Genomic DNA, 26,980 nt, shown 5'->3' with positions numbered 1-26,980 from the left:
GAGCGCTGCTGTGCCGGACATGCTGGAACTGCAGTACGAGCTGGAGTCCAAGGCAGCAAAGTGGTATGCCACTATCGATATCGCCAATGCATTTTTCTCCATTCCTCTGGCAGCAGAATGCAGGCCTCAGTTTGCTTTCACCTGGAGGGGTGTGCAGTACACCTGGAATCGTCTGCCCCAGGGGTGGAAGCACAGTCCCACCATCTGTCATGGGCTGATCCAGGCTGCACTGGAGAAGGGTGAGGCCCCCGAACATCTACAGTATATCGATGACATCATTGTATGGGGCAGCACAGCAGGGGAAGTCTTCGAGAAAGGAGAGAAGATTATCCAGATTCTGCTGAAAGCTGGTTTTGCCATTAAGCGAAGTAAAGTTAAGGGACCAGCTCAGGAAATTCAGTTTCTAGGAGTCAAGTGGCAAGATGGACATCGTCAGATCCCAACAGAGGTAATTAATAAGATCACTGCTATGTCTCCACCTACCAACAAGAAGGAAACACAAGCCTTCCTAGGTGCCATAGGCTTTTGGAGAATGCACATTCCTGAGTACAGTCAGATTGTGAGCCCTCTCTACCTGGTTACCCGCAAGAAGAACGATTTCCACTGGGGCCCTGAGCAGCAGCAAGCCTTTGCCCAGATCAAGCAGGAGATTGCTCATGCAGTAGCCCTTGGCCCAGTCAGGACGGGACCAGATGTGAAGAACGTGCTCTACTCTGCAGCCGGGAACCATGGTTTGTCTTGGAGCCTGTGGCAGAAGGTGCCTGGTGAGACTCGGGGTCGACCACTGGGATTCTGGAGCAGAAGCTACAAAGGATCTGAAGCCAACTACACTCCCACAGAGAAGGAGATCTTGGCCGCCTATGAAGGAGTTCAAGCTGCCTCAGAGGTGATTGGCACAGAAACACAACTCCTCCTGGCACCCCGACTACCAGTGCTGGGCTGGATGTTCAAGGGAAAGGTGCCTTCCACACATCACGCCACTGACACCACATGGAGCAAGTGGATTGCCCTCATCACTCAGCGCGCCCGTATTGGGAATCCAAATCTCCCTGGGATTCTGGAAATAATTACAAACTGGCCTGAAGGTGAGACTTTTGGATTGTCTTCTGAAGAAGAAGAGGAACAAGTGGCACGTGCTGAGGAAGCCCCACCATATAATGAGCTACAGGAGGCTGAAAGACGATATGCCCTCTTCACTGATGGTTCCTGCCGAATTGTAGGCACTAACCGGAAATGGAAAGCTGCAGTATGGAGCCCCACACGACAAGTTGCACAAGCTACCGAGGGACAAGGTGGATCGAGTCAGGTCGCAGAGCTAAAAGCCGTCCAGTTGGCTTTGGATATTGCTGAACGAGAGAAGTGGCCAAGGCTCTATCTCTACACTGACTCATGGATGGTAGCTAATGCTCTGTGGGGTTGGCTGGATCGCTGGAAAAAGGCCAACTGGCAACGCAGAGGGAAACCCATATGGGCAGCTGAGATTTGGCAGGACATTGCTGCCCGAATAGAGAAACTGACCATAAAGGTTCGACACGTGGATGCACATGTACCCAAAAGCCGGGCTAATGAAGAACATCACAACAACGAGCAGGTGGACCGAGCTGCCAAAGTGAAAGTATCACAGGTGGATCTAGACTGGCAGCACAAGGGAGAATCATTCCTAGCTCGTTGGGCCCATGATGCCTCTGGTCATCAGGGGAGAGATGCGACGTACCGATGGGCCCGTGACCGAGGGGTGGACCTTACCATGGACAGTATCTCACAGGTCATCCACGACTGCGAGACCTGTGCCGCAATCAAACAGGCCAAGCGGGTAAAGCCTCTGTGGTATGGTGGACGATGGTCAAAGTACAGGTATGGGGAAGCCTGGCAAATTGACTACATCACCCTTCCCCAAACCCGCCAGGGCAAACGCTACGTACTGACCATGGTGGAAGCAACCACAGGATGGTTAGAGACCTACCCTGTGCCTCATGCCACTGCCCGGAACACCATCTTGGGCCTAGAAAAACAAGTCCTTTGGAGGCATGGTACCCCTGAGAGAATTGAATCAGACAACGGAACCCATTTCAAGAACGGTCTTATCAACACGTGGGCCAAAGAACATGGCATTGAATGGATATATCATATTCCTTACCATGCGCCAGCTGCCGGGAAAGTTGAACGGTGTAATGGACTCCTTAAGACTACTTTGAAAGCACTTGGTGGTGGAACCTTCAGAAATTGGGAAATGAACTTGGCCAAAGCCACCTGGATGGTTAACACTCGAGGGTCCATCAATCGAGCCGGTCCTGCCCACTCTGAACCCCTGCACACAGTGGATGGGGACAAGGTCCCAGTGGTACACATGAAAGGTATTTTAGGAAAGACTGTTTGGATTAATCCCACCACAGGCAAAGGCAAACCAATCCGTGGGATTGTTTTTGCTCAAGGACCTGGTTACACTTGGTGGGTAATGCAGAAAGATGGGGAAACCCGTTGTGTACCGCAAAGAGACCTAATTTTTAGTGAGAACTGTATGTAAGGTTTCATTTTGTATTATATATCTGTAAGAGGGTATTGGTTTGGGTGTGATGTAGATGGTAATAGAATAAGGGGTGGATTATGTCCTGGGGTACAATGCAAAAATGTGTATTCTATCACCATCTGTTAAAATGTGGGAGGGGTGGTGATCCTTATCTCTGTGGGAGATATCCTCTGCTGATGTGCCATCTGATAAGATGGGGGGATGATCATCGTTATCTATTCACAACCCATCCCTCCTCCAGAAGATATATTCTGTTAATGGGCCATTAAGTCCTATTGTGTGACTGATAAGATTACATCACCCCATTGGGAGATGCCCCAACCAGGGGCAGGAGCCAAGCCTTTCCTACCTAGATAAAAAACTGGGGTTTGGGACCCGAGGGCAGACCTTTCCACTGGATCCCAGAGGAAAGTCGGACCTTTTTCCACATCATCGCTGGATCTTCGGAGGAAAACTGCACCTTCTACAGGAGCACTGCTTCAACAGAACCACATCTGTCATCCAGGAGGACTGCAGCCACCATTTATACGGACTGCTACCAACACCCTGACTGACAGGGTGTCAGGTTGTATTTCTGACTGTGTTGGTGGTTGTTTCTTTTATATTATTGCATGTATTTTATTTTTTTTCTCTTTTCTCCTATTAAATTGTATTACTGACTTGGAGTCTCGCACTGGTTTTACTTTCAAACCAACACACATGTTCTTTTATAGAAACTTACAAGCAAGCTAAGACGCAGAGTCGGGCCAGACTCAGACCACTACTTCTTAACCCATTAGAATTCTAGTTTCTTAGCACACCAGGCTACGTATAGACTATGTTCATGGCCTATCTTGTTCTAACTGAAAAATGTAAGCAATATTCTTAACTCTATTATGTCTGAAGCTAGGTTCTTGGAGCCTCTAAGGAAACACTAGTATGTTTTTCAACCTTCACTAGAACATGTACTACTTCTCAGGCATCTAAGACCTTTTACTAACTAAAAGCACTTAAAACTTATTCCATTTACTTAATTACTTACTCTCTCAATCTATTCACTTACTCATTCCATCTGTTCACTTACTTGTTCCCTCATGTTACAACCTAAATCTTCACCTCTGCCTTATGTGTGAGAGGCTTAATATACTTCATCTAAAGGATTTAACTCAATCCCTGCATTCTGATCTCTCTCTGAAGGATTCAGAGAAACTCCCGACTTACTGACTCCAACACAAGGTTTCATATTTTTGTGGTTCTGATGTGCCAGGTTAACGAATCCACACAGTCCAAAAGACACGGTTTTCCCTAGCCTCTACCTGGCTAGAGGCAGGACCCCTCTAAGCCTGATTATCCTTCCTTCCCTGGGCCTACATTTTAGAGGTTCCTTCAAGGGGATCGGACATATCATCATCATATACAGCAGTTTGGCTATGGGCAACTGGAGCTGCTTCTTTTGTGGTGAACTTCCTCTCTGAGACTTGCCCTCCTTCAATTCAGACACCCATTGCACCACAGCAACAGTGGGTTTTCCATTCCACCTCCTCATGCTTTCCCTACAATCACACAGGAAGAACCACAGCTCACCTTGTGGGGTGTGCCTTCTTTTCCTGTCTGGGGGATGTCTGCATCTGGTAACAGAACCTCTGATCTCATCCCTGAGTTTCTGGTGATTCTCCTCCATCCTATCTTCCATATTCTGCATGTGGTCTGACAGAAGTGTTTCCACAGCTGAGATGCTTACATTTATTGGGCCATGCACAGCATCTGCATATGCTTGGAGCTTCTTTGTCGTATCAAGCATGGTCTCATCCCTGTCATCTCACTTCACCATTGCTATAGCAGAAGCATATTCTTGTGGCTCAAGACGTAAGAGTTTTTGCTATATCACTGATGTACGTTTTACCACGTCTGGATTCCTAGACATTGCAAGGTCATCTGTGAAGACAATCTCTACCACCGCCATTTCTTTCAACCACTGAATCCTTTGTTCTGTCGTCTTCCACTGGGTTTGCTGCATATAGTCTGCACACAGGTATCTTGCCCCCACACTTCTCAAGATCTATATCCAGAGATTGAGAGGGTGAGGCCCCCTTACCATTCCTTGGTCAATAGCCGGATTATGTGACAGAGATCCCAAATGCCTCTCTGCATTACCGTCCAGAATTGTAATATTTCCTGTGATGTCCCAAATACGGACTAACCAACTAATTATAGATTCATCAGATCAACGAGTGTAATCCTTTCTTAGGCCTGTTGGGGGTTGAATTGCTCCTTTTTCTTTCTGTGGAATTTCTCCCATTATTATGCCAAGTAGTTGTGGCTACACCTTAAAACAATAAGATAATGTTCTCTCGAAGGGAGGTGGGTGGAGGGGGAGGGGGGGAGACCGGAAAAGGAAAGGTGTGATGGGGGATCTGGGCGGGCTGTGACTCTCTCTCGCTTGGCTCGTGGAGGGAAAGGACGCCCCGTGCTCCGATCTGGCATCTCCCCTGCCATCCCAGCGCTGAGATCCACGCTCCCTGCCGTTGGACATCGCTCTGCTGCTCTCCCACCTCACCCTACTACCTCCAGACACTATGCCGAGCACCACGACCGACACCGTGAGGGGGAGTCACTTCGCCATCCCTCTCACCCCTGGGCCGCTGCCGCCATCACTCCAGCCCTCTTCAACTGCGCGGGACCTGCCCTGCCCCCACAGCACTGGTAACTGAGCGCAGGAAGACGGCCTGTGGCCAAAAGGGACTGGAACTGAGTTATACTCTTCTGTTCTGTTGTCAATTTTTATAGCTGTTGTTGTTTTCTGCCTTGTTAGATATCAGTAAATAACTGTTATTCCTATCCCCACATCTCCTGCCTAAGGCCTCTGATTTGAAAATAAAATAATTACAAGGGAGGGGGTTGCACTCTGCATCTCAGCAAAAGGGCTCTTGCCTTTCCTTAGCAAATACCTGTCTTTCAAACCAAGACAAGGCCACAAAGGTCCGTAAGGGACAGAGACTAAATAATGATTTCTTATCCTGAGTCAGTTGCTGCCCTTGAGGGTCCTTCCCCCGGATCATCATTATACACTGGCCAATCGGTTTTCGTTTTGTGTTTCATGCTTCTATCGATAGGAGTAATGGTTTTTGGCTTAGGCTCCCTGTCTGGTTTAGCTGCAACCTGAGTGACTGCGGTATCTGCTGCAGCCGGAGTGACTGGGGTGTTTTCTGCAGCCTGAGTGACTGGGGTAGCTTCTGATTTATCTCCCTGCCCCCCTGCCTCTATCTGTTGCCCTACAGTGTCTAGCAGCTTGCAGTAAGCATATGCCAGGGCCCATCTTATTGCAATGAGATTTTTCTCATTAGAGTCATCATTACACTTCTCTTTCAGGTATTTCTTCACCTCAGCTGGGTTCTGAATTTGTTCAGAGGGGAAATCCCAGGCTATTGGGTCAGAAAATTCCTGCAGGGCATGGCCCATATTCTCCCATTTCCCACACCACTCAGGATTGTCCATGCCTGGGTCCACGCCTGGGTCAGGTGTCTCCTCAACCCCTCTGGACATCTCAGCCCTCACTCTAGACAAGCTGCCGACTATACAGAGGAAGCTTACCAGATAAAATACCAGGAAAGTGGGTTTTTTTTAACATTCAGGGGAAATTGAACATTCTCAAAAGGTTACATACCAGATTTAAAGGAGAAGAAGGAGTGGAAAGGCTGGGAAACCTCATCCCCTGCTCCTCTCCTCTCAAATGGTGCAATTACTAAGAAACCTCCAAAACATGCTATGGAAGCTAGGACAGAGATTAGGATGGAGAAACAACAGACCATACACATTTTGAACAGCCCACAATACCTCAGTAAACTTCCTATAAGCCATTATCACCGAGCATAACAAAATAATAACAACATTAATCCATGCCCCTCTACTGTAAAAGCTACATGCCAGGGACAATACAATCTGTAGACAGGCAAATAGGCCTAGAGACCAGAAAGGTATTATCACCTCAAACAAGCCTAGGGACCAGAGAGACATTAGTAACTCAACCCAAAGAGATGGTATAAACTCAAGCAATATGGTGGCTACAAAGAGATTAAAACCAAAATGTAATAATTAGTACAGTTTTTTTCCACTTTCTCGAGACACGCTCTGGGTACCAAATATATTTTTCCTGGTTTGAGACAAATTTGGGAGGAAATGTCCAAAAGGATGTCTCCTCTAAAAAGGCAGATTCCAGTAGCCCCTCCCCCAACCAGTTCGCGAGAAAATCTCCTTGGAAAAAATTGAAAAAAACTGTTTATTTAACAAGCAAAGTACTCACAAGCATGAAAAAAATGAATAATATAAAATAATGAAACCTCTCTCTGCTGTTAAATCAGAGAGTCTTTCCTGTGGGTGTCGCTTGGCTCTCGCCCAGTGTCTCCGGGGCTTGAGGGCGCTGTCCAGGCTGCAGTGAAGTTTGAGGGGGTACCCGGGAGATGTCCTGGTGTTTCTGACCAGAGAAAAGCTGAACAGTTACAGAAGAAACCACAATCTCAGGAAAATTTTCCTTGTCTCAGCTAACAAGGAAAACCAGCGAAATAAGCAAAGGAAAGCTCCCCATCTCTCTCTCTCTGCAGAGCCAAGAACTAGGGAGAGCCTTATCTCTGTTTTTAAAAAGAAGCCGTGAAAGGAATTTCCACCGCTTCCCTCCCCCCTCTCTCTGGACCTAGATTAAAGCTACAGTGCCCATTTCTGGGCACACAGCAGATCAGACAATAGCGGATACACAGCATAATAAAGTCACCCCAGGACAATCTCACAAACTCCTTGAGAAGGAAGAGACATCCAAAATTATGCCCGTGTGGTTTGAAAGACAAAGGGAAATTGGCGCGTTAGGTCTCTCCTTCAAGATTGCGCTCTCCAGTTGACCCCGTGGTCCGGGAGACAAAGGGAAACAAGACTGCAGACAAAAAAGAACCCTCCCGGGAAGGTAGGAGCTTACAAAGCAGTTCTAGTGGCAGATGAAGACTTGCTGGCTCATGTGGGGTCAGCTCCACCACCTGCTGCTTCCTCCTGCCACCTGTTGGACTCCGCTGGTGTTGGTGCTCCTGTCCTCCCCACTGCGAGTGTATTAAGGGGAGAAGAACTGGTCTCACAGCACTGACATGAGGTGGCCCAGCCCTGAGACCAGCTAGCTTTACACTGCCGACTGAGTTTGCAAACTTCACTCCAAAACAGTTTTTGATTGTTGTTATGAATGATGTTCTATTTTTTCCAATTTATCAAGCAACAAGATTAAATTTAATAGTAAGTTTTTAATAGTAACAAAATGAATACAATCAAAGTATTGGAGATGACAATTAAAGTATTGGAGATGAAACAATCAAAGTGCATATATTTAAGAATATACAAAATTTGGCAGTAAGTAATTTAGTATAATTGAGGTTCGTATAAAGCATAAGCAAAACCGACCGGGGAGGGGCCCCCCTCCGACCGGGGATACGGGGAGTGGCTCGCCATTCCTCACGTATCAAAGTATCCAGGCTAACAATCCCACTTATATACTGTAAGTTACAGAAGTTTCTAGAAAGCTCCTCCTAGTTTCTATTCCTAAAATCTACGTAACTATACTGCACGGCGCATGCTCTACTAATGGGTTAGGGGGTCTCTCATCCTTTTGAGGGTCTTATTTCCGATGAAGGCTCATTATCTTCATCAGTGACCGAGGTGTGACCTGCAGGTAGCGCAGGCGCCCTGTGTGACTGACCAGATGTTTTCCATAACATGACTCTAATTAAGTCCCATGCTTGGAATCATTCCATTTTTGCCCATTTCAAGGTTGAAGCTGTATTTCTAGATGCTGCTTATCAGACCTACGTCCTTCTTCTATTCTTATCTGACTTTCTTCCAACCTTCTTCTTCGACTCCCAACATCTGGAAGATGTCTTTTGTCCTGTCTCACCCATCTCCCCCCCCCCTCACTCTGTAACAATTGTCTTCTATTGATCTAAATACAATTTTGTTAATATAGTTACAACTTAATTAGCACGAATCACATTTATCACAATTGTGAAATGCAGTTTTCCCGAGTGGCTACTGTTGCAAACCCAGAAAAAAAAAACCAACTGCCTGAAGCAACACCTCTCCAAAGAAGAACCTCCGCCTTCCGCAAATGCTGCAAGGAGAGAAAGAGCTCCCTGCTTCTGGACCCTGACTTAAAAAGGGACTGCGTCAACGCCTTCTACCCTCACCCCACCCTCGCCGCCGATGTTCCAGTTCCGGCCATGATGCTGGGTCTTAAAGAGACAGTAATGATTTTTTGGGCACAGAGAGCTATGGAATACAATAATATTTTGGGTTACCCACGACACTCAGGCAGAAGTTAAGGCATGAAAAACAGTGGCTGAAATTCTCTGGCAGGTGTTTCCCAGACCAGGCCAGATGGTGATACCTTAATATAGAATCATAAAGCCATTTATGGCTTTACATTTTTATAATCCTCATGACAGGTTTCTTCATAATTTCTATGAGTTGATGGCTATCTTGTACAATAATCTTTCTGGCTAGAGTGGTTTCAAGTAGAGCTCTTCCTACGTTGCAGCACCTGGGGGTTTGTGTTAACTCATTCTTTGTGAGCTATGACAAGGAAGACTGAGCAAGTTGTGAATTTGCAGGTGGTTGTTATGAATGGTGTGAGAGCTTTAGACGAGTCCTGCTTTAGGCTCAGATTTCTGGCAGTATCTCTGAGGCAGCCTGCACCCCAAATTGCTCTCGCTCACAAGTTCTTAAGAATTAGATCTATTATAAAATGAATTATTTATTGAATAGACACAAGATTAACAAACAGAAGATTAAACAGACTACTTACTACACAGGATAAAACAAAGAACTACTAGTAGATACAAATACAGTGCACAATAGAGGTACCTATATTACAGCTAGCAAAGAAATTGTATAGATTAGGAGTCAATGTAACTTACCACCAAATTGATGATGGAATACACATAGAGCCCTTTCACTCAACTTCTGGAAGAGTAACCACAGAGTTTGCGTCCAAACTTTTGGGAAAAGCCCTACACTTTAGTGTGCAGAAGACTTCTTCTTTGTGAAAGTCTTGTGTAGCTTTTGTAGTTTGTAAAGTGAAGTGTCTGTCAGTCAGAAATTCCAGCTTATCTTCCTACATCTTGCTCTCAAGGCAAGATGTTTATTGTCAGCTGGGGGTCCCACCTCCTGGTGCCAGAGATAACTCACTACCAGACAGATGTCTGGCCTGGATTATCTCTCCAATTCATGTGAGGGGGAAAACGCCCTCAGCTATGCACCAGCTGATAGGCTGAACAGATAAACTCTTCTGTGGCAGAGGGGAAGCCCTGCTACAATGGTAGTAAGTGGAAGGACCCCTAGGGGCAGCTTGAAATAAGGGAGAAAACTGGTGAAGAGCTGCTGACTGTCATTGCCCACTTTTAAATATGCTATTAAGTCAAAGTTAACAGTCATTTGTAGCTGGAAGTAAGGGACAAGTGTCTAAGCTGTGCAACCTCTGGCTTCTCCCAGTATCAATGCTAAATTTTTCTGTCTAGGAAAGAAAACATGGAAATCAATGTGCAGGGCTGAGTTGAGTTCAATGGTGATGGCTCTTCTTTTATCAGAGTTGCTGCCTTGGTAAGGAACGCCACACAGTGGCAGCACATACTGTTTGACTTTCAGCTTTCTACACAAGACACTCTTGCTTATGTCTACTGACCAACAAGGGGGGCTGATTGTGGTTCAGAGACAGGTTTAGCATCAGTCAGTGGGTTGTGAGCAATCGTATTTTGCATCCCTTCTTTTTCTTGGGTTTTGTGTCTCTCTCTTTTTATCATATATTACTACATTATATTTTCCTTTATTTCAATTCTTAAACTGTTTTTATCTCAACCTATGGGTTTTACTTTTTTCCTGTTTCTTATCTCCATCCCACTGGGGTGGAGGGGGAAGTGAGCAAGCGGCTTTGTGGTACTTATATGCCAATTTGAGGCAAACCATGACAGTCTTTTTGGCAGCCACCATGGGGAACAAAGGATTGAGATAATGACAGATCTAACCATAGCATGTAAAATGAATTTGTTGTAAGCATTCGTTGTATTGGTTTAATAGTTACTGGTCACAATGTTGATTTATTTGCTCTGAGAGTTATTGTGCTTGTTATTAGGGTTGTGTTATGTAATATCTGACTTGCAGTATGTGTTCCCTGTGGTGATGTTTATGGTCCTTGGGGGCAGGGCTAAGTTTATCATTGTGGTGTAATTAGTAGTATCGGCTTATGATATGATAGTATCACTGGTGAGGAAAGTTGCCTGGTATATGCATTCAGTATTGCAGGCATCTCTGTACTTTGGGAACTAATATTAATTGCACCTTTAGACTTTTCTCCTCAGGGCCCAACCTACAGAGGGGATACCTTCCTACATTTTTCATCTGTCCTTCCCTTCCAGGCTGCTTACAGTAACATTTGGGAATTTTAAAGATGTTGCATATCCTTTGAATACCCTTGAAACCAAGCCGGTCCTTTTGCTAGGACCAAGCATGTTGCTCAATATGGTTCAGGTCTTGTTTAAGGTTAAACAGCTATTTAAGATTACCACCCATGCTGGATAGCTTGTAGTGGGTTGAACCTGGCTGGATTCCAGGCACCCAACAAAGCCACTCTATCACTCCCCTCCACAACTGGATGGGGGACAGAAAATATAATGAACGGTTCATGTGTTGAGATATAGACCAGGAGAGATCCTTCACAAAATACCATCACAGGCAAAACAGACTCAAATTAGCTATTAATTGAATTTATTACTAAATTCTGTCTTAATTATGGGTCTCTTTAAATTCTGGAACATCTTCCTCTTTAAGAGGTGGGGGTTCTGTGCTTTCATCGGAATCCCATTCAATATTTTCATCACTAATTTCACCAGGACTTTCCCAAATACCACCATCCCAATCTTTGGGTGATGTTATCAATTTTAATATTTTTAACATCTTTAGAATTGGGATTTTTTAATAATGTCAGGTCTAATTTTTCTTCCAAGATTTTTGTCTTTTCCTTGGATTCTTTTAATTGTTGTTCCAGTTTGTCTTTTTAGTATTGTAGAGACAGTTCTACATGTTTTCTTTCAATTATTTCCTTTCTCAGATTATTACCAAAAATTTGGTAAAAAACCCCCCTCCTTAACACCAATGTGGCATTAAGAAGCAGGCATTCTTTATGTGGCCAGATGTACGGGGGGGGGATAGCTCCTCCTAAAGCCATGCATCCTGAGTACAGGAAAGTTTCTGTTTATGTACTGTATTTTGCATACATATTCATTGATTGTCCTAGAATAAACATACTTATGATAATAATTTCCCTGAAATCATTAACATATCTTCATTTTCCCTTTATGCATGCATTCTTCTGTCCTGGGGGTCTCTCTGGTGGTCCCTGGTGGTCATAGACCCCAACGTTCCAGTTAAAGCAGTTTGCACTTGTAAAGCTATTATCTTATTAAGATTATTACTGGTCATCTGCTAGATACAGGATAAGATACATGTAGTACAGATCGCAATCAATAAAAACTTATCAAATACAGTCATGTCACTGACAAAGAGACTCACAGTATAGGAGAACAAAAGGATAATGTCCAAGGCCTCCTAGGAAGTGAAAATAAATTACTACTGTTCTAAAGTTCATATGGCTGGAGCTCAGAGGCCGTGCTGTTTAGGCAGGAGGGAGTCTATTAGCTGGAGATGCTGATTTTGACATTACTGAATGTCTTTCTGGAAGCATGGAACAAGGAATGACTGAAAAAGGTCAGTAAGAAAACAATACCCTGATGGTGAGCGTAGTAGGACACAAGGTCTCTGTTGGCAGGCTGCCTCTGTAAGCCTCTAGACATAGCCATGTCCTGGCAGTCCTACTTCTGTTCCTGTCTTGGTCACGAGGGCTGGATGGCAATTAGGTCATTTTTCTTCTCTCTGGGCCTCATTCTCTTGGAGGCAATCGATGCTTGTCCAGATGAGCAGGTGTTGGGGGTTGGTTTTTCCTTTCCTCTCTGCCTGTGGAATTTTTTCCCATTGACATGCTAAGGAGCACTGTTGGCTAGGTCCTTGAGACCTTGAGATGGGGGGGATGGAGAGCCTCCCTGTTTCTTTGGGAGTTTCTCTCGGAGGGCTGAGGGGGGGAAGGGGGGGAACATCGCGAGATTGGAAGCAGGTAAAGGAGGGTGGGAGGCAGTTACTGGCTCACTCGCTTTTGGCTTCGGAGGAGAAAGGTCTTTGCTACACCCCCCACCATCCCAACGCTGGGGAGCTGGACCCAGCACCACTGTTTGGAGGTGCTCCTGCTTCAGCTTGCTGTTTTCCGAGTGTCCCGCCTCCTCCATCTCTTCCCATCTGGGACACAGCCGCCATCACCCCCAGCGCCCCTGCAGCTGTGCAGGGATCGTTGCATCTGCCCCTGTCGCCCTGGAATCTTCCAGCACTCACTGCCAGTGGTGATGGTAACTCCACCAAAGGGAAAAGTGCCCACGGAAAAGAGAACTGTTACTGGGTTCCTGTTCTGCTTGTTGTTACTTTCATAGCTATTGTTTTGTTTGCCTTGTTATATATATACCAGTAAAGAACTGTTATTCCTATCTTCATCTTTCAAAATTATACTAATTCAGAGGGAGAGATTTACTTTCTCCATTTCAAAGGGAAGGCCCTGCTTTCCCTAGCACACCCGTCTTTTCAAACTAGGACAGCAGGTAACTACTTTGGGCCCATTGGTGATAAAACACATGCATACCTTCTCCCTAGGTTAGTAAATCAGCTAGGCCTTATCATTGTACACTCAATTAAGGATCTTTATGTAGAAACTTTTAGAAAATGGCTCTGCACATGCAAATCTTCAAAGCAGTATCACTCTGCTGGGGATCAAATTTGATGATTTGCTTTCAAAAATTTTAGTGTAAATATTGCATTATTTAAATGTTCTTGAGGAGTCATAGTCCACCTTTTTTGTTTTTTAAGAACATGTATGTCTCTCATTATGAACGTGAAGGCAACATAAAAGCAAAACAACACGTGTGGCAAAACAATAAACTCACACCAAGCAGAAATAAGTCAGATAATATAAGTCTAATATTTTTAGCTATTGGTGTGTCCCATCAAAATTTTTACTATCATGTCCAGGAGCTGTCAAAGACACATTGTTGCTGGGTGGCATGCTGCAGGCTAATTACTTATAACTTACAACTTGAACATTACAAACAAAGCAACTTAAAATCTATCAGAGGTAACATTTAAAACTGTCAGAGGTAGTATTTCTTTTTGATAGTAATGTCCTTAAAGTGTCCGACTCTTGAGGTCCAGGTGAAGTCACAGGTGAGTTGTCATTCTAAAGGTCTCAGATTTCCATCCAGCTGGTGCAGAGGGTTGTCTTGGTCACTGCTCCACGGCTTCTGCTGAGGGGCCATCAGGGAGGTGCTGACAGCCATGGTCCCGAGTGGATTGCAGAGCAGGTCGCACACACCGAGCAGGTACCCATCAAATGCTGGCATGTGTAGAAATATGTTGCGGTTAGTGTTTGTGTTACCCCAGCTTTCAGTTTCATAATTGGGTAATATTTCCTTCTGATAATGGTTGCTTCCAAAGCCTTCCCTATGTTGTTCCAAGTTGGTTTCTCCCTAATTTGTATTCACCCCATGTAAACCACTCCCCTTTCTCCTCCCCTAAGGTTATCCCATTGGCTGGCTGTTTGTATCCGCCCACCAGTTTTGGCCTGTATATAAGCCACTGCAGAGCTACTCTATTTCTCTTTTGCTTCTGAACCTCTGGATTAAAAGACTTTCTGAAATATCAGGCAGAGAGCATCTGTTGACTCTTTTACTTTTCTCCCTGACACTGGTAAAGCTAATCCCACTGTAGAGTCACAGCTCTGAAGTTCAGTCACTGTTGAATTTATCCTGGAGTTGTTCCACACACCTTGGCATGGCTGCTGGTGTTCTAAAAGAGCTAGCTAAAGACTCCAGTGGTCGCGTCAGAAATATATGCATACCCTCACTCCCAAGTGGCAAGGTCCCAAGGGCCTTCCCATTTGTTTGTAATGAGGTCTTGTACGAATACCTTAGGTTTAGGTGACTGGATGTCACTAGAGGACTGTAGGGACAAGAAATTGTTTAAGATAACAGGGTTTTGGAAGTTTTTCAATATTATTGGATGGTTTAAAGTGTACAAGGCTTTGGCCTCTTTTCTGTTTTTCAAGAATACACTTTAAAGTGCCATGTGCATGTTCAACAATTACTTGTCCTGTAGGAGAATGAGGAATACCTGTGTGGTGATGTTGTAACTCAGTAGATGTATTGAAAATGGTAGATTTTTTGACCCCTGCAATGTCCTGTGGTCTGGTCCCTCTCCCCTCTGGCCGTGCCTAGTTAGCCGAGATCCAATTTCTCCCCGCCCCCTTACCGACCCTAGAAAAGACCTGTGTCCCCTGACCTCTCCCTCTTTTCACTCCTGGAGGCCCACAAGAAATAAACCTCAGACTCTCCCCAGGGGGGAAAGAGCCTCTTTTGTTATCTTTTATTCACATCCATGTGGCGGATCCCAGAGGCTTCTTCCTAACATCTGAGCAAGTCGGGAACGAGGGAGAAGTCTCAGGGGAAGCTACATGGTGTGATACACCCCAGAGCTGTAAAAACTGTCGAGTGTTCTGTGACATGTATGCAGGACCATTATCGGTTTTTATAGTGTGAAGGATGCCTAGGGTAGCAAAGGCTAATTGCCGATGTATGATGGCATCACACCTTCTTTCCTCAGTGTGAACTGAGGCCCATATGGCAGATGAAAAAGTGCTTATTGAAACATGAACATATTTTAAGCAATCAAATTCCAAAATATGTGTGACATGTTTGCCAAACTTGTAAGACTTGCAGACCACAGGGGTTAACTGCCATCTGCAGTGGTGCAGTGTGACCTTGACAATCAGCACAGGTGTCAACAATATTGTGTGCCTCGGTATTTGTAAACAAGAATTTTCCTTGTACAGCTTGAACACCTTGATGGAAAACGGCATGTGATGCTCTTGCTTGTGCCAGCATGTCTGGCTGTGGTACCATTCAGGCACAGCTGGCTAGCTTATCAGCCCGGACATTACCTTCTGCAATAAAGCTTGGCAAGTTTGTATAACTCCGACTATGCAAAATGTACTAAGGACATGTTCTGTCTTGGATTGTGTGCCATAAAGGTTTTAGTAATTCAAATAATGCAGCATTATCAATTTCTTTTAGGAGTGATTGGTCCAATTGTTTTGTGATGTCTGCAACATAGATGGAATCGGTCACAGTATTTAAAGGAACATGAGGAAAACATTGAAAAGCCATGGCTACAGCACATAATTCAAGTAGCTGAGGTGACCCACTACTGTGACCTTCTAATGTCTGCCAACCATTATAATCCTGCCAGGTGACAATGGCTTTTCCTGGTTTCCCAGACCCATTAGTGAAAACAGAGAGACCTTTCAGGGGTGTGCACTGGTTCAGTGGTTTCAGGGATAATAAAGTGGTCTTGCTTAATTGCAACAATATGTGGCTGGGCAAGTGAGTTAATTTGCCCTGTATAGTTTTGCAAAGCACTTTATAGTGGTGTGCTATTTGCAAAGCACCATTCAAAATATTGCTGTTGTACCAGTATAACAATTTTTGAAGAGTTGCTAGCATTTAACTGCAAACACCTTAGATGACATTTGATTATTACCTATGCAATTAGTTCAAAAACAGTAGATGCTGTCTGTTTAGGTTGGTGGGGCAAAAAGATCCCTTCTAAGATGTGTAGTGGGTCAGACCACTGTGTGTCCCATTGACCAATAATTCCTGTAGGGTGTAAGTCAACAGTAACAACAAACTGTCATACAACTTCAGGACATATCCGGTAAACTTGTTTGCAACTCCCCAGCACAAAAATGAACAATACTAAGCAGCAAAACTTCTTGCCACTCCAAAGAGATGACAATTTCAGAAGAGTCCCTTTCGTGAGCTGCAGCCTGGCTCACTCAGTCTGTTATTCAAGTCCCTCCAGTGCTGGGAAATGCCGCGGTCCAGGCCAGGCCCAGTGGGCCACAAGTGTGAGCTCCTGGTGCTCTTCTGTTTTTTTAGTCCAGAGCAGGTTCAAACAATTCCAAGAAAAAGGGGAAAAAAACACAGTCCAGGGAACTTCTCTGCCTCAGCTAGCCAAAAACTAAGAGCAAAGGAGAGTTCTCTCCTGCTATCCACTGCAGACAACACAATAGCTGTGAAAGATGTGGGGGAGCAAGTGCAATCTCTCATAACAAACTCTGCACCTCTTGTCTCCCCCTTCACTCCTGGAACCAGTCTTAAAGCTGCAGAACTCAATATCTAACACAAACAGAACAGACAATTGGGGATACAAGCATCATAAAATCATACCTGACTTCTTTTTAATTACGAACACAGGAGTATTCCAGGGACTTGTTGATGACTCGATATGTCCTTTTTCCTGAACTAGGATTTTAAGGGCATTTAATTTTTCTTTTTCAATGGTGTGATAGGTTGACTTAGGAAGAAGAAACTCAGAAAGAGGTTCTTCCTAAGGGAATTTCCTCTGTGGGGGTTAGGACACCTGCAACAGCCAATTAGAGAAAGTTAGTTCGCTCCGTGAACACACATTTTGAAGGAAGTAATCCGGAACTGAGTCTCTTTGTCTTTCCGGCGGCTGAGCAGGTAACATCAACCCGAGCTTCCCCCTCCCCCATGCGGGGAGGAGGGGGAGGCTCGGGAGGCTGCTTGGGCCCTGTTTGCCAACAAGGGGACCCGATAGCCGGGGGGAGAAAAAGTTGTGTGATAAGACCTTCACAGCTTCCTCCTCCATGGGCCTGCGGCTCTGGCGTGGGGGGGGAGGCCGACTCTTGCTGCTGTCGGCCGGGCCGGGCCTGCCCGGATTGCCATGAGCAGTGTGGGGCTGCAGCCCAGCTGCCCCTCCAGCGCGGCCTGAGACTGGCCCAACTTTTATAGTTGTGTTAAACTTTTTTAGTGCTCAGATTAGATTTGCAAAGCCTACAGCCTTTCCTTTGAATATGAAAGGAAATAAGAAGATTTCTGAAGTCAGTGACGTAAGAGCTAAGTTTTTAAGATGGAAGGAGAATGAGAAGATGCTGAAATGGCTGAAAATATTTTGTAAAATTGTAGGGATGAACTGATGTACTAAATATTCCTATAAACTATGGAAGGAGACATGGGGGGATGGAAAAGTTCCATGTAATAGATGATTTGACTAAAGAGCACCTGTGTTGAGAATTTCTGCCCTGAGAAAAGAAGGGGATTTCGGTTTTCTGAAGATGAAGCCTGAGCAGAGAGAAAGGAGACAGAGAGAATCTTTGCTGTGGAACATTTCATTCTTAAAAGTAATACCCCATGAGACAGACATGGCCCACATCTACAACTTTGGGACGGCTGTAGAGTTGGGAGGAGCGTCACGGTTGCAGGTTCCTGGGCGGATGCAAATCGTGAAAGATAAAACCACAAGAGAACTGTCTTTTTCCTTCTTGTGGGAAAAATCCCTACAACTTCAACAAGAAGAGGCTTCTCTCTCCAGAAGTGAACTGAGAAAGACTAAATTGGGGACTGACTGAAGTATTTGTTATATGTTTGTTTTGTTGTTATGAAGATTGGGAGAGGGAGGGAAGGAGTGATCTGAAAAATCTTATTCTGAATTTGTTTTCTTTTCCTTTCTCTTTGTTTGTGTAGTTAATAAATTTTCTTTTATACTCTCTCAAGTTTTAGGCCTGCCTTGCTCTTTTGCTCCTGGTTCTGTCTCACAACAGGAAAAATAAGTTTATTTAAATTGGCAACTCAAAACGACGACAAAGGGGCAATGAGGAACCCACACAGGTTGGTCAGTGAGCCACTTCAACGCTAATGTAGGGTGCTTTACACCCTTCAGCACAGTGGCCTCCATTAAAAATCCATTCCTACTCGAATTCCTCACACTGACAAAACATTCCTTCCCCGCAAGTTGAGTGGCACAGCAGTGACATAGGGACAGATTGTGGCTGTCTGCCCCTCTGGATTCTTTACTAACACCGGTTTACTGCTTAAATAACTCTGTGTGGTGCTCCCAAGGCCAGCAACAGCAGATCCCAGAGCTGTGGTAGGCCAGGATTGGGGCCATGTGTTAGCAGATATGGTGGTGGCATCTGCTCTGGCGTCAATCATCCCATTAACTTTAATGTGGGACAGAGTTGCCTGAGATATTGTAACTGTACCAACCATGTTTGGTCTCTGATCGGAAATGACCTGAGTCCAGTACACTTGAGGCTCTTCCGTCAATCTGAAGCCTCTGTTTCCTCACAGCTTCGAATCTGTTTTAGAAACACAAGACTTTAAAGGAATGAGTTGGGCAATGCAACTTTTAGCTGGGATACTCACAGGAGAGGTAGGAGTTGATACCATGGCACAAATCTGTCCCATGTAGTCAGCATCTATAACACCTGGATGAACAAAAATGTCCTGTAACATTGCACTTGACCTTCCTAACAATATTGCCATCAGTCCTTTCCCTATAGGTCCATGGGCTTCAAGAGGGACTTTATGCACTTTTAATGAGTCTGTAGTTATTGTCTGTAGGAACATCCATTCCAACTGAGCCTCTTGTTCTCCCTGTGAGCTGGTGACATAGACTCAGGCTGGGGGATGGGAAGGTGCTTGTATCTTCTGCTCTTCCCTTGCACACTTGGATTCCAGTTTTCCTGGTTGCCGAGAAATTGCCCATTTATGTGGAATTTGGATCTATAGTCCTTGGCAAAATGACCAGGTTTTCCACATCGATGACAGTTGCTGCTATAGGCCTAGTCCCTTGTTTTTGGCATGACTCCAATGAGTTGGACTTGCAGGGATAATTTACTTTTGTGTGGTCTTGTTGCCCCTTTCCATAGGATTGGTGTGACACCCTTACAACAGCTGCAAGAGAACTGGCTAACAAGTCCATGCTGTATGATTCAGTTCCAACATTAGCACATGCATTTATCATTTCCTCTAAGGATGGATTTTCTTTGGATTATGAATCTATAGCTTTTCTGCAGTCCTCATTTGCATTATCCTGTGCTAATTGTAGTATTAATTGATTCCTGTTTGCTATTTGCTTTTCCATAGCATCTTGCAAACGTTCTATGAATTGCATATATAATTCCTTGGGGCCTTGTTTTATGCTTGAGTACCTTTGGGTTAGGACTGACATGTTTGAAATTTTCATCAGGGCGTATATTCTTAAGTCTCTTGCCTGTGCTAATATTGAGGGATTTAGACGTGCTTGCATTTGTGGGCTTTCAATGGGGAGTAGTCCCATGAGTTGAGAAATCCCTGCCCCAAAGCATGGGTCCTGCTGTGAAACTTCTGAGTTTTGCAGTCCCTGCTTGTTGTTTTGTTTCAGCCTTCTGAGTGTTGACAGATTGTTTTACACTTTCTCACACTCTTTCTTGTAAACAAGAGTGTTTTGCATTCCTCTTTGGAGAAAGAGAGGATTGATGGACTGTTGATAAGACCTATGGAGTTAAAAGGAATTACCCTCACTGTCCAATCCATGGTCGTTGTTGAAATTCCATAAATAGACATGTAATGTAAATAAAGTGCTTCTTGTCCTACATAAATCTTTGGAGCCAAGAGTGTAAGTTTCTCTCTCTCTGTGTCATAACAGCTACACCTGCTCCTCTGCAAGACGTCTCCAGGTAGATTCAAACATCATAATGTACTGGACAACAGAGTAGTTTAGTGATTTGTTTCATGTCAAAGAGAGTTAATTCACTGGCAGTTAAAAACCGAAGCATATTTGCAACTGCAGGAGACCCCAGTCCATGTTTAGTGTAGCTCAGAGACGACTTCCCAATTAAAAGGAATATGTCCTTCAGGTGCTGTCCCACTATCTTGCAGGACAGGGAATGCTGCAGTAGTCCTGCCCCCCTGCTGCCAGTCCTAAGATGATAGTGAAGGCATAGGCACAGAAATTCGGACGGCCCCCTTGATATCCCCACTTGCAACTGCCATTCATTTTACCTCCTTCCAGAAGCTAACAGGATTATGTATGAGGATGGTATCTGATAGGAGCAGCGATGGAGCTGGTACCGGCACTGTGGCAAAGGCTTCCTCTCGGGGGTTGACAGTAGGGTGGCAGCTCGGGTTCCCTCTGTGGGGGTCTCACTCAGCCATCAATTATATGGATTCCTCAGGCTGTTCAAGCCTCGGCTGCAGGCCACAGTGGAAGTGGGAGTGGGCTCTGGCAGTACATTGCCAACACTTCTGGGTTCAGGAGCTGCCCGACTTCCAGGTTCTGGCGCTATGATGCTTTCGGGTTCTCTGGGGGTGTGTCAAGTGAAGGATGAGCTCCAGGACTGTACCAATCAGCTCAAGGCAGAGGCAGAGGCAGGGCGGGCACTTCCATAGCAACGCAGGACATGGAAGAAATGACAAAAGGGTCCTACAGACATGGCAGGGGCGACTGGATGCTGCATGGCTGGCTCCCACTGCCACGTGGGCACTGTAGGGGGCTTCTGTGCAAACGCATTCGGCACCCGCAGTGGGAGAGGGGTCAGGTCCCAATACCATGGTGTCACTGGTGGGGGTTTCGGGATCCCTTTGGGATCCCTGAGACTGCTTCTGCAGCCCCCAGTGACGGAGCACGTTCCCAAGCCTTGCCCAGATAGAATTTTGGCATATGCAGAAAGGCACAAATCCATAGTGTATTCTATGAAGGCATCCTCTCTAGCATATAACAATGGCTATTGTTTTACAGGGGGTTTTATATCTTTTGAGGGTTTTACAATTTGCACCAATTACCAAGGGAATTCTACTTTCTAACCAATCCCTGAGGGATTTTACATTCAAAGCTGGCCTATGAATACTAAAAGAAAATGAACCACTAATACTGAAGATAGATAAGAGGGTCTAAAGGGGGGGGGGGAAGCTAAATTCCTTTTGTATTCGTCATTTCACAAGCCATTTCTTATCTCTGTGACAATTGATAGAAGATTCGTGTTAATCACAAAAGCATTGAGGTTTGCATAAACCAGAATGCTAAGCTCTGAAGTGAAGCATGGACACTAGATAAAGGAAATTATATGATTAAATAATTCTGTTTAAAAACACCTTGTTATGTTATATTATGTTGTATTATGTTACATTACGTTATATTATGTTATGTTTTTCAAATAAGTTGTATCAGCTACCAGCTTTCGAAATCGAACTTCTCAAAAAGCCCTTCCTGCCTTTGTCTGATCAATGCTGCCTATCCCAAAAAGCAGACTTCCAGAACTTCTCTGGTGGTTATCTACAAGGACCAGATAGCTATCTGTGACTGATTATCACCCAAAGGCTTTGTGAATTTGTGTAAGGATGTTTATTCGACCACCACTGCTTACCTAGCAAAATTATGACAGCAAAAAAACCCCAAAAATTATTGATTACAATGAGGAACCACAGTATAAGAAGAAACTGCAAACCAAGGTTCGGTGGAGCGTGGAGTGGGCGGTGACCCCTCGCGTTCCCCAGCGCGCTGCTTGCTCTTTCTATATCAAATAAAGCAATCCAAAATTTTGCTGAATATCGAGACTTTTGTCTCTCATTTATAACAATTTGGTGCCGAAACCCGGGACGTCCTTGGAGCCCTGAGAGGCACTGCGATTTCGGGGAGGCGCCCCACTGCTGTGTCCCCGGTTCGTCAGTGATTCTTGGGACCCATCGACGTACCGCACCATATAGACTGAGCAAGGAAAATCTCCCCGGAAGACCGCGGCAAAATCACCTGTAATTCTTGAGCACGAAGACCCAGACAGGAGCATCGGACTGTGAGTATCTGTCTGGTTTGGTGGGGATGACTGTGTGTTTGTCTGAATGAGACGTGGCCTTTGCTGCGAAGCGAGAGCGGAGTCCTTCTATCCGCGTTTCCAGCATCCCGCGAGGGACCTGGCCGGTGACCGGACGAAGCGAGTGAGCACAAAGGGAGAGACTGATTTTCTTGTCCTAGCCAGGTAGAGGCTAGGTCCTTCCCATCCTAGTCCAGGCAAAGGCAGGACCCGGGAAGGGGGGGGGGGGGGGAAGGGGAGGAAAAGAAAAGCAGATTGCCACACACCAGTCACTGAGGGAGAAGGGAAAAGCTGCTTTTCCCATCCCAGCCCAGGTAGAGGCGTGTTCCAGTCCATCCTGACCCAAGGAGAGGCAGGGGTTCGGGCGGAACACATCGGGGAGTACAAACACCTCAAGACAGTCCCTTGAGGTAAAAATGGGACAAAGAGGAAGTAAGATTCTGAGTCCCAAGGACCCACAAAGAGGTTCAAGTTCATTTGGTCCACAAGGAGACTGGGAAAATAAAGACAAAACAAGTAGGTTGCCAGAAATACCACCAGGCAGCCCATTGGGAGTAATATTAAAATGTTGGGACACAGGGGTGGTATACAGAGGAAAAAGTAAAGAAAAATTAATTCAATATTGCATAGTGGAATGGACCAGAGAAATGATCCGTAAAGATAACCTATACTGGCCCATGTTTGGATGATTTGAGGGTTGGATTTGTCGGGCATTAAACACATATGTGGCTCATAAAGAACCATTTAACAGAGAGGAATATGAGTATGCTGCCCTGTGGGCAAAACAGTCCAAACCATCCTTGATATATACTTTTAAAGAAAAAGAGGATGAAAATAAAAAAAAAGGTTACCTGGGAACCCCTCGATAATCTCCCACCTCCGTATAATACAGAAAATACAGGAGACCCCCCCCACGCACCCACTTCTCCTCCTGGTACTCCCATAGCTCTAAGAACTCGCTCCAGTCAAAGGAATACCAGGAGAGATGGTATCACCAGACAGGAGGGAGATAACGACACAAAGGCTCGCCTTTACCCCCTGAGGGAAGTTCCATTAGCAAGACAACAGGCTGGCTTAATTGGATTTGTAAATGTTCCCTTGAACACAGGGGAAGTGAGAAACTTTAAAAAAGAAATGGGAAAACTATTAGAAGATCCTATAGGAGTATCGGAGAGACTAGATCAATTCCTCGGACCAAGTATGTATACTTGGATGGAATTACAATCTATATTAAGTATCCTATTCACCACGGAAGAACAGGAAATGATCAGACAGGCTGGAATGAGGGTATGGGACCAAGAGCATCAGATTGGACCTAGGGGAGACCAGAAATGGGCATTAAATAATCCTAACTGGGATAATCAGAATGATGTCCATCGCCAGAATATGATGGACTTACGATGGATACTCGTTAAAAGTATCCGAGAATCAGTTCCTAAAGGACAAAATATTAATAAAGCCTTTAGTGAACAACAAAAAAAGGATGAATCCCCGACTGACTGGTTGGAGCGGCTGAGGAAAGATCTCCAAATGTACTCCGGGATAGACCCTGATACACAAGTGGGTCAGGTACTCCTCAAAACCCAATTTGTTGCTCGATCATGGGGAGATATTAGAAAGAAATTAGAAAAGTTAGATGATTGGCAAGATCGGGGGTTACAAGAATTGCTAAGAGAAGCACAAAAAGTTTATGTAAGGAGGGATGAAGAAAAGCAGAAAGCAAAAGCAAAAATCTTTATAGCTGCAGTTCGTGAAACACAGAAAGAAACCCAGCAGAAAGGGGGAGGGAAACCACGAAAACCCCCACCAAAACAAGGAAATGAAGCAGGAAATAATTCACCAATGCGAACCTGCTTTTACTGTAACAAGAAAGGTCATATAAAGAAAAACTGTAAAGAACAGATACGGGATGAAAAAATGTTCCAGGAAGATGAATAGGGGTGTCAGGGGCTGTATGTATTAGGGACCATACCATCCAAAGAGCCCTTGATAAATTTAAAAATTGGTCCCCAGGGGGAGGAGGTGGAATTTTTAGTAGATACAGGAGCCGAAAAATCCACAATTAAACACCTACCAAAAGGGTGTAAACCTAGTAGAGAAACAGCACGCGTGGTTAGAGCAAAAGGTGAACCATTTCGGGTCCCTATTATTAAAAATGTGCAAATTGAGACCCAAACCAAAATTGAATTAAAAGATCTGCTGTTACTGCCAGAGGCAGAAAATAATTTATTGGGGAGGGATTTAATAATAGCATTGGATTTGAAAATTGAAGTATCCCAAAGTCAGCTTAAAAATTTTGCTTTAACTCAAAAGGACGAGGAGCAAATATGTCCTGAGGTGTGGTACACCCCTGGAGAAATAGGGAAATTAAAAATGAAACCTATCAAAGTGAAAATCACTGATCCCGATTCACCTATCCGAGTTCGTCAATATGCAATATCTCTGGAAGGGAGACGGGGCCTTAAGCCTGTCATAGAAAACCTTTTGCAACAAGGGGCTTTGGAACCATGTATGTCCCCACATAATACTCCTATTCTGCCTGTCAAAAAGACAGACGGGAATTGCAGATTGGTACAGGATTTGAGAGCTATAAATCAGCGAACTGTTACCAAATTTCCTGTAGTAGCAAACCCTTACACTCTCTTAAACCAGTTGTCCCCTGACTACACTTGGTATAGTGTAATAGATCTAAAAGATGCCTTCTGGGCATGCCCATTAGAGGAAAGTAGTAGAGATTACTTTGCCTTTGAATGGGAAGATCCTGATAAGGGCAGGAAACAACAACTGCATTGGACGGTATTGCCTCAGGGCTTTACAGAATCCCCTAATCTCTTTTGACAAGCCCTAGAAGAATTAATGCAGTCTTTTGAGTCACCAGATGGGGTGAAATTGTTACAATATGTAGATGATCTATTGATAGCAAGAAAGGACAAGAAATCTACTAGAAATGGGACTATAAAACTTTTAAACTTTTTGGGACAACAGAGATTGAAGGCATCCAAAGCCAAATTACAGTTCACAGAACCAGAAGTAAAATATTTGGGACATTGGCTAAGTAAAGAAAAAAAGAAATTGGATCCTAATAGAGTCTCTGGAATATTAAGCCTGGGACCTCCAAAAACCAAAAAAGAAGTGAGGAAAATTTTAGGATTGCTGGGATATTGTCGCCAGTGGATAGAGGGATTTAGTGAGAAAGTAAAATTTCTATATGAAAAACTTACCACTAATCGCCTAAAATGGACAGAAAAGGATGATAAAAGTTTTGAAAAGGTCAAACATGCTTTAATTCAAGCCCCTGTACTCAGTCTCCCAGACTTGGAGAGACCATTTCAGTTATTTGTAAATACCTCTGATCAAACAGCATATGGGGTACTCACCCAGGAATGGGCAGGCAGTCGAAAGCCAGTGGGATGTTATTCTAAACTGCTCGACCCTGTCAGTCGGGGTTGGCCCACATGCCTCCAGGCCCTAGTGGCCACAGCACTTTTAATTGAAGAAGCCCGAAAAATTACCTTTGGGGCACCCCTAGTGGTCCACACCCCTCATAACGCAAGGGGAATTCTGAATCAAAAAGCTGAGAAATGGTTAACTGATGCCCGAATATTAAAATATGAAGCTATTCTAATCACTTCCCCAGATTTGGAGCTAAAAGCAACAACTGCCCAAAGTCCTGCACAATTCCTATATGGGGAACCAAGAGAAAATTTAGAACATGATTATGTGGATGTTATAGAATTACAAACAAAAATTAGACCTAACTTGGGAGAAGTTGAACTTAAGGATGAAGTAAAATTGCTTATAAATGGATCTTCTCGAGTGGTGGAAGGAAAACGAAAATCAGGATATGCCATAGTAAGAGAAGAAAAATTAAAATTAGTAGAATCCGGACCCTTAAACGCAGCATGGTCCGCTCAGGCTTGTGAACTATTTGCTCTTTATAGGGCATTGTCTTATTTAGAAGGTAAAAAAGGAACAATATATACGGATTCTAAGTATGCCTATGGCATAGTCCACACATTTGGTAAAATTTGCGAAGAAAGGGGGTTAATTAACACTCAAGGACGGGGGTTGATACATCAAGAATTAATTGTTAGAATACTAGAGGCTCTTAGGGGCCCCGTTGAAATTGCTGTGGTCCATATAGGAGGGCACCAAAAAGGAACAAGCTACCATACAAGGGGGAATAATCTGGCTGACAAAGAAACAAAAAAAGCAGCATTGGAGCAAAAACCGGTTTCTGTATTAAGTACTACAGTTAAAGATCTCAGCCCCAACCAAGAATTACAAAAGCTATTTACTCCTCAGGAAAAAGAAGCGATAAAAAAATTAAAGGCAAAACAGCATGAGAATAAGTGGATTTTACCAGCTGGCAGGGAAATTTTACCGAAGACCCAGGCCAGACAAATTATTGAACAATTACACCAACAAACACATTGGGGAACCAGAGCGCTAGCAGACCAGTTTTTAAAATTCTTTGGATGCATCGGCATTTTTGATATTGCAAAGCAGAACGTACAGGGTTGTTTAACTTGTCAGAAAATTAATAAAAAAGGTATGCAACAAGGTCCATCAGGAGGACAGAAAACTGCTTACAGACCCTTTGAAAGAACACAAGTAGATTTTACAGAATTACCAAAAATAGGAAGGTAGAAATA

At 44.4% G+C, this 26,980-nt stretch overlaps 1 long non-coding RNA gene across 1 annotated transcript in view; it reads right to left on the bottom strand.

Moving 5' to 3' along the window:
- Positions 1–6,729: 6,729 nt before the first annotated feature.
- The window catches only part of LOC148220209 (uncharacterized), a 72,539-nt gene continuing 52,288 nt past the window's right edge, over positions 6,730–26,980 (bottom strand). The window contains exons 2-4 of the long non-coding RNA XR_015799111.1: positions 9,448–14,012; positions 7,470–7,587; positions 6,730–6,977 (exon numbers count right to left, since the gene is read on the bottom strand). This is a non-coding gene — a long non-coding RNA (uncharacterized LOC148220209). The remainder of the gene's footprint in view (positions 6,978–7,469; positions 7,588–9,447; positions 14,013–26,980) is intronic.

Source organism: Sturnus vulgaris, chromosome W (genome assembly GCF_052056855.1).
Source record: "Sturnus vulgaris isolate bStuVul1 chromosome W, bStuVul1.hap1, whole genome shotgun sequence".
Classification (NCBI taxonomy): Eukaryota; Metazoa; Chordata; class Aves; order Passeriformes; family Sturnidae; genus Sturnus; species Sturnus vulgaris.
Note: the sequence above shows the minus strand (reverse complement) of the source record. Positions and strands in the feature narration are given on the sequence as shown.